The sequence below is a fragment of the Acomys russatus genome, chromosome 16 (assembly GCF_903995435.1).
Source record: "Acomys russatus chromosome 16, mAcoRus1.1, whole genome shotgun sequence".
Taxonomy (NCBI): Eukaryota; Metazoa; Chordata; class Mammalia; order Rodentia; family Muridae; genus Acomys; species Acomys russatus.
In genome coordinates, this window is record NC_067152.1 from 9,418,157 (window position 1) to 9,424,907 (window position 6,751).

Genomic DNA, 6,751 nt, shown 5'->3' on the forward strand with positions numbered 1-6,751 from the left:
GCCAGGTTGGAACTCCTTTCATCTCATCGCTGTACCTGGCCATGTCCTGCCTCAGATGTGTCACTACCACTGACACCTCTGCCTGGAGGTGTGGCAGGTGGGAAGGAAGGAGCCCTCTGTTTCACAGAGACTTTGCTACCTTTCAACACCAGGACACCCACAGAGGCCCACAGCGAGGCAATAAACCATGATCATTACACTTTAATAATCACCCGGGGTTCGCTTAACAAACAGTCTTAGCCAGCACTAAATCCAAATTAAAAGCCCAACTGGGAAGTTGGAGTAAGAGCTCCCTGGCTGGAACTAGTAACTGAGGAAGAGGAGGAGAGAGGCAGGGAACGGTCAAGGGTGACTTTACAAGGGACAGGCTGGGGACTTTATGGGTCAGCAGGTCCCCACCCAGCTCCTCTCCCAGCCCAAGAGGCACAGGTCTTGTCACACCCCAGAAGGATTTTTCAGTGTTCTGGTGGAAGAAACAACTAAGACTCCAAAACTCTCAGCTATGAGCAGGGCCTTCCTGCCAGTCATTCTGTGTCTCCAGCCTCTGGCTTCTAGCAAGTAATCAGCTTAGTGAATGAATGAATGAGTGAGTGAGTGAGTGAGTGAAATGAATGCATAAATGAGAAATGATTGAATATATTAATATAAATAAGTGAATTTATACAAATTGGTGAATGAATAAGTATGAATGAATGAATGACTAAGTGACTGAGCATAAACAAATGCTTCCCCATCCATTCATTCATTCTTTAAGGATTTTTCTCCCACCTGGGTATACAGTCATGAGCAAAATCCTTGCTGTCTAGGAACTCAGTGCCAAGGGGACAGATGACACATAATTCTGGTCCCTGTGTCCCTGTGCTAGTGGCCTGAGGAGACCAAGGGGAAAGGCAGAATTCACAGAGGCCTCCAGGCAGAAGTCTCTTGAAGGTGAAGGTAGATCCTGAAGGACAACCAAGTAACAGTCAAGCTGACACAAGTGTGGTCCTGAGCAGGGAAAGTGACAATGAGTGGGTTGGTGTGTTTGAAGACTGCGGAGAGTTTGGTGGGAGTGGAGACCAAAACTGGGCTGGAGGAACAGGGGCGTAAGAGGGGCAGAGGGATCCTTGGCAAAACTGACTGGTGCAGCATGGCTAGAGGCATGCTGGAGCATTTGGACTTGATTCTGAGGTAAAGAAGCCATGTTGAAGGGTTGGCTAGAGGATGGTATGGTTGTAGGGTAGCTGCGACAGTTAAACTTGATTGTCAACTTGACTGGATCCAGAACTGTCCAAGAGATGTGCCTCTGGAAAAGCCAGTGAGGGATTTCTAGAGAGGTTTAAGAAAGAAGGGAAGACTCACCCTGAACCCTGAATGTGTGCAAAACCATCCCCTCCCTGGCCAGAGGTCCTGGACTGAAAAGGAGAAAAAGAAAGAGGCTAAATATCACCATCCACCTCCCCTCCCAAAGATGGATACGATGCAACCCATCTCTTCACACTGACCTCTGCCGTGGTGTGCTGTACCCTCACACTGTGGAGCCAGAAGCAGACCTTCCTGTCTTGAGCTGGGTCTTGCCAGGCATCTGGTCACAGTGACAAGAAACGTAAGCAGCGGTACACAGGAGGGGATCGCCGCTGGGACGAGGCCCGCGGCCAGCAAGCCTTTGGAATTGGTTTGCGGTAGGACTGTGGAAGAGTTTGGAGCTGCGGGCTAGAGCAAGCCTGAGAATGCAGCAAGCATGGCACGTTGGGCCATCCTGATTGAGCCTTCAACGTCGGTGTACACTCTGCCTGCAACAGCACTGAGATGCAGAGCTCAGGGGCCTCGCTGCCCGTTGGTTTCTAACTGAGGGCGGAAGAGACAAGACAGAGGATGGAACATTTGTAGATCTGACTGCCTAAGCTCTGTGTCTTCTTCTAGCATGAGCTGAACGCACGGCACCTTGACCTTCTCTGAGCAGCAGAAAGAAAACCAGAATGGGCTGAAACTATGGATGAAGTGAGAATACATGGACGGGAGGAGGGAACAGCGGCTTCCTCTTGGCACTGTGACTGCTTTGTAGCCTTCTGGTCTGCACCTGCTCCACTGCAGAAGGATACCTAATTAACGTTTGCTGGTCCTATACTATGGGATTGCGTAGTGATGCTGGCCTGTGGGAATGGCCTGCAAGAATCAGGACAAAAGCAGGGCCTGGCACTCTCCAGTAGATCTTACTTTCTGCCAGTGCTCCCATCCATACTCCCACCGTCTTCCACCCTAAGGCCCACCCAGATGCTACCTCTTCATTGATACTTGAAACGCCATGGATACCATCTCTTCTGAGGGGTTCTGGTTGACTTCTGTACACAATGCTACCCCTCTCCCCACCACTTTGAGTCTTCCTTAACTTCCTCTTCCCTATAAAGCAGAGCCTGGGCCCAAAATCATGCTCTGGCACACAGCAGGACCACACAATACATCCGTTAAAGTGTTGATCAATAGTGATCAGGTGACACCCCCCCCAAAAGATACTGTTCCTTGGGAAGCAGAGGCAGAAAAGAAGGTTCAAGGTTAGAATCGGCGCATGGGGGGCCAGCCTCCTCTTCCCCAGGTTCTGAGTACTGGAGCAAAAAGGAAGGAGCTGGCCTTCTTCTGATCAAAGAAGAAGGATGATAAGCCCCACCCCCACTGAGGAAGTAGCTGGGAGAAACAATTTGAAATGGGGCACAGTTCAACTTGTTGAAGGTGTCCATACCAGCACGGCCAGGCAGCAGCCATTCCTCCAAAGCAAGGGTGGATCTTTAACAAATGGAGCCAGAATTCAACAGCTCTTCACTGAGCTCCAGAACAGAAGTGATCTCTGCGTTTGCAGTTAATTTGTCCTTTTAATGGACCCATCTTGTTATCAGCTACTAAAACGGGCTCGCCCATTAGCAGCTGCTGGCACCCAGAGAGGTTGCTGATTTCCACGGCCCTCGGCTTTGACAAGGGTGTACACATATGTATGCAGGCACTAGGGGAAGAGGAACTATTCACTTCCCCACCAATATCAGCTACCAGATACACACACACACACACACACACATACACACACACACACACACACACACACAGGGAGGGAGGGAGGGAGGGAGGGAGGGAGGGAAGGAGGGAGGGAGGGAGGGAAGGAGGGAGGGAGGGAGGGAAGGAGGGAGGGAGGGAGGGAAGGAGGGAGGGAGGGAGGGAAGGAGGGAGAGGAAGCAAGCCCATTTGAAAAATGAACCCCGCTGAATTCCACACAGGTAGGCAGAAGGAAACCAGTGATTCAGAGACAAGCAGGGCCAAAAGTGGCCCTTGAGAACAATGAATCCAAGCCTGTTTTCCCCCTTAATTTTTAAAACTGGTGTGTAGGTGTGTGTACATACATATATATGAAGGACATATGCATATGTGTGTGTGTCGGAGCGTGCGCATTAGTGCGTGCATGCCTGAGGAAGTAAGAAATAGACATCAGAAGCTATCTTCTTGGTTGCACTCCACCTTACTTTTTCAGACAAGATCTTTTGCTAACCTGGAGCTCACTTAGTGGCTAGACTGGCTGTCAGCGAGGCCCTAGAGAAATCCTCCCATCTCTGCCTCTCAGCGCTGAATTCCAGGCACGTGCTGCCGTACCTGGCTTTAAATATGGGTGCTAGGGATCCGAACTCAGGCCCTCATGCTGTGCAGCAAGTACTTCACCCACCAAACCATCTTCCCAGCCTCACCCCAAGACTGTCTTGTGGCAAATAGAGGGGAAACCCAGAAAAGGAGATAGGCTCTCCTGAGACTAGACAGCACTTTGATGCAGAGTTAGACCCAGAAAATGAATCTCCTGGGCTCAAACTAAGGAGTCCCCAAAATGTGAGACAGAAAGACAGGTGCTAAGACCCCAGTGATGGGCACTCGCACTCCCTGGGGCCTCATGCCAGTTACTGTTCTGTTTCCTCACCTGCTTCCTACCTCACAAAAACCTATCTGCAGCGTCACAGCTCAGCCCACAGCAGTTAAGCTCCTGGCATGTGCAGTGCTTTACAGTTTAGAAACTGCTATTCTTCATTAACATTTGGTCTCAAAGAGACAGAGCAGGTGTTATTTTAATCTCCATTTTCCAGATACGGAACCCAAGAGTATAGGATTTGCCCGAGCTCATAGCTAAGAAAGTTAAAGCCAACATTCAAAGCCTGATCATCCCAGTCCAGTCATGGCTCTTCCCAATAGTGCCTTGTGGTGGAGTACCTACCCCAACATGCATTCTCCCCAGGTCACCCTAAAAAACACAAAGCACCAAGAATACACACGTGTGTGTTGAACAAATGAGCAGGGTTGACAAGTGTCCACAAGCTGACTCCTGTTCCCTCTACCCCGCCAAGGCTGGCTCAAATCTGCCTATACTCTGGGCACTTAATAAGCAAAAAACATCAACTCTCTCAATCAATAAGCTCAGCTGTTGACAGCAAGTGAGGGCTGAGCGCTCCTAAGAGCTAATAATGCTCTGAGCTATAAACACGGCCATTAGCCTGGTTCCCACCGTGGTAGACAGCCTAGCCACTCTGGCTAGGGGCATTTTCAGCCAGAAGCTGTGGCATTTTATGGTTGACTGACCCCACTCAGCTTTCTCAGGCCAGATGGTACCCCCCCCCCCACCTTCCTTTCCTGACATCCTCAGGTCCCTTGGCCATGAATGGGACCCAGCTGAATCTTTCTAAAACACATGGAAACCCCAACAGTCACATCCCTGGGACTTCCAACTGGGAGACCACACCAGCTTTACAAACACATAGTGCCACCCTCAGAGCACTGTCAGTGGCACACACAGACCTTGGGAAAACTGTCTTCGGAGAGGTCAGGCTGGTCTGCGTTTGAGTCTGGCTATTTACTAGCTGTGCGGCTCTGAGTGAGTGACTTAATTGCTCTGTGCTTCAGCTGAGCTATCTGTGAATGTGATTTCTGTGCCAGGTAGGTCTTCTCTTCTTCTTCTTCTTCTTCTTCTTCTTCTTCTTCTTCTTCTTCTTCTTCTTCTTCTTCTTGAAGCAGGAGAGTAACCCACCACAAAGCCACCTGCACAGGTGAGAGGAACCACCACAGCTGAAAGAGGAACAAGCCAGTGGGTGGTGTCAGATTCTCCTTTTGAAAGTATCTCAGCCCCTGCAGAGAGTTGCAGCATCTGAGGGTTGCTGTTCCAACATAGAGAATCAGGGGGCACATACTCTCCAAGCATCTCAGAGGAAAAACATGTGTCCTTTTTTTAGCAGGTAGAGTTATTGGAAAGTGATGTCAAAACAAAGGTCGTTTCTTCTTCTCTGAAGTCATCTGGTGACATCCTTTCTGCCTGTCTCCTGTCTCTCTTTCTCTGTCACTGTCTCTGTGTCTATTCTCTAGGTCTCTCTGTAGATTCTGTACCTTGGGGTTCTTTGTCTATCTTTGTCTCTTTATCTTTTTTTTTAAATTTCTCTTTCATCTCTAATTGTGTGTGCATGTGTGTGTGTCCACGTATTTTTGTAGAGAAGGGGGAGAGAGACAGACAGATGGACAGATGGACCGACATAGACAGAGAAAGATTCACTATTATTCCCCAGGCTCAGTGCCTAGCGGGAGTGCGATTCAGAACCATGGACAGAGTCTGGGGGCCTGGAAGGACCTTCTGCTCTGAGGAAAGGAGAGAAACCCATTGATTGGCTCCCGGGTTCAATGTAGGTGGGAAGAAGGGTGTAATTGGGGGGAAGCTGAAGACAGAGTGCAGGTGAACGGACTGTGAAGGGTCCAGGCCAGGCATATGTCTCTTTGGTCCATTGTGCATCTTGGGCAAGACAGTGAGTCCAAGTGACACTGGGTGTACAAGTGAGATGTGAGTGCCTATGAGACAGGCATGAGGATAGGCAAGTGGACACCTGCTAGAGGAGCACAGGGATCTTCTAACTCCTCAGGCATCCTGGAGCTCTGCTCCCTGCTAAATCCAGGGAGGCCAGAAGAAGAAGCCCTGAGCTACCACCACAGACCAGTGGGAAAGCCAAGCACTCACACCTGGGACTCTATACATAGATCAGAATGCTTGTGTGGGAAGGGCAAGCAGACTGTTGCACCAAACTAGTGAGTAAATATCCAGAGGGTTAATCTCTATGTGGGTACACAACTCAGAGCGTCTGCTCGGTGGGGTCTGCAGGGAAAGGTGCAGTTGAATAAAGCCAGCAGAGAAGATATTTAAGGCCTCTTGCTCATGGCTCTCCCAGCCCACAGAGCACCAGAATCCTAGCTACTTCTAGGGTGCACACCCCACTGGCACACATGCTTACATATCAGAGTATGGAGACATAACTAGACACATACCCATAGCTCGGTGGTTCCTAAGCATGTGACATATGCCACATATGCACACCCAACATAAACAGATAGCTGGGGAGATGGCTCGGTGGGTAAAATGTTGGCTGCACAAGCATGAGGACCCAAGTTCAGATCTCTAGAACCATATAGAAGCCAGGTACCACAGTGTGCGTATGTAATCCCCAGCTATGGAAGATGAGATTGTGTGGAGACGATCAGAACCCTGGAGCTCACTAGCCATCTAACCTAATCAGTGGGCTTCAAGTTCAGTGAGAGACTCTGTCTCCACAACCAAGGTGGAGAGTGATTATTGAGAAAGATCATCAACATTGACCCTTTTCCTCCATACATGTACATATGGGTGAGCACTTCCACCCACATACATGCACACACACACATGAACACATACATATGCCACACATACACAATAAGCAGGTGACAGGCTGTGTGCCTA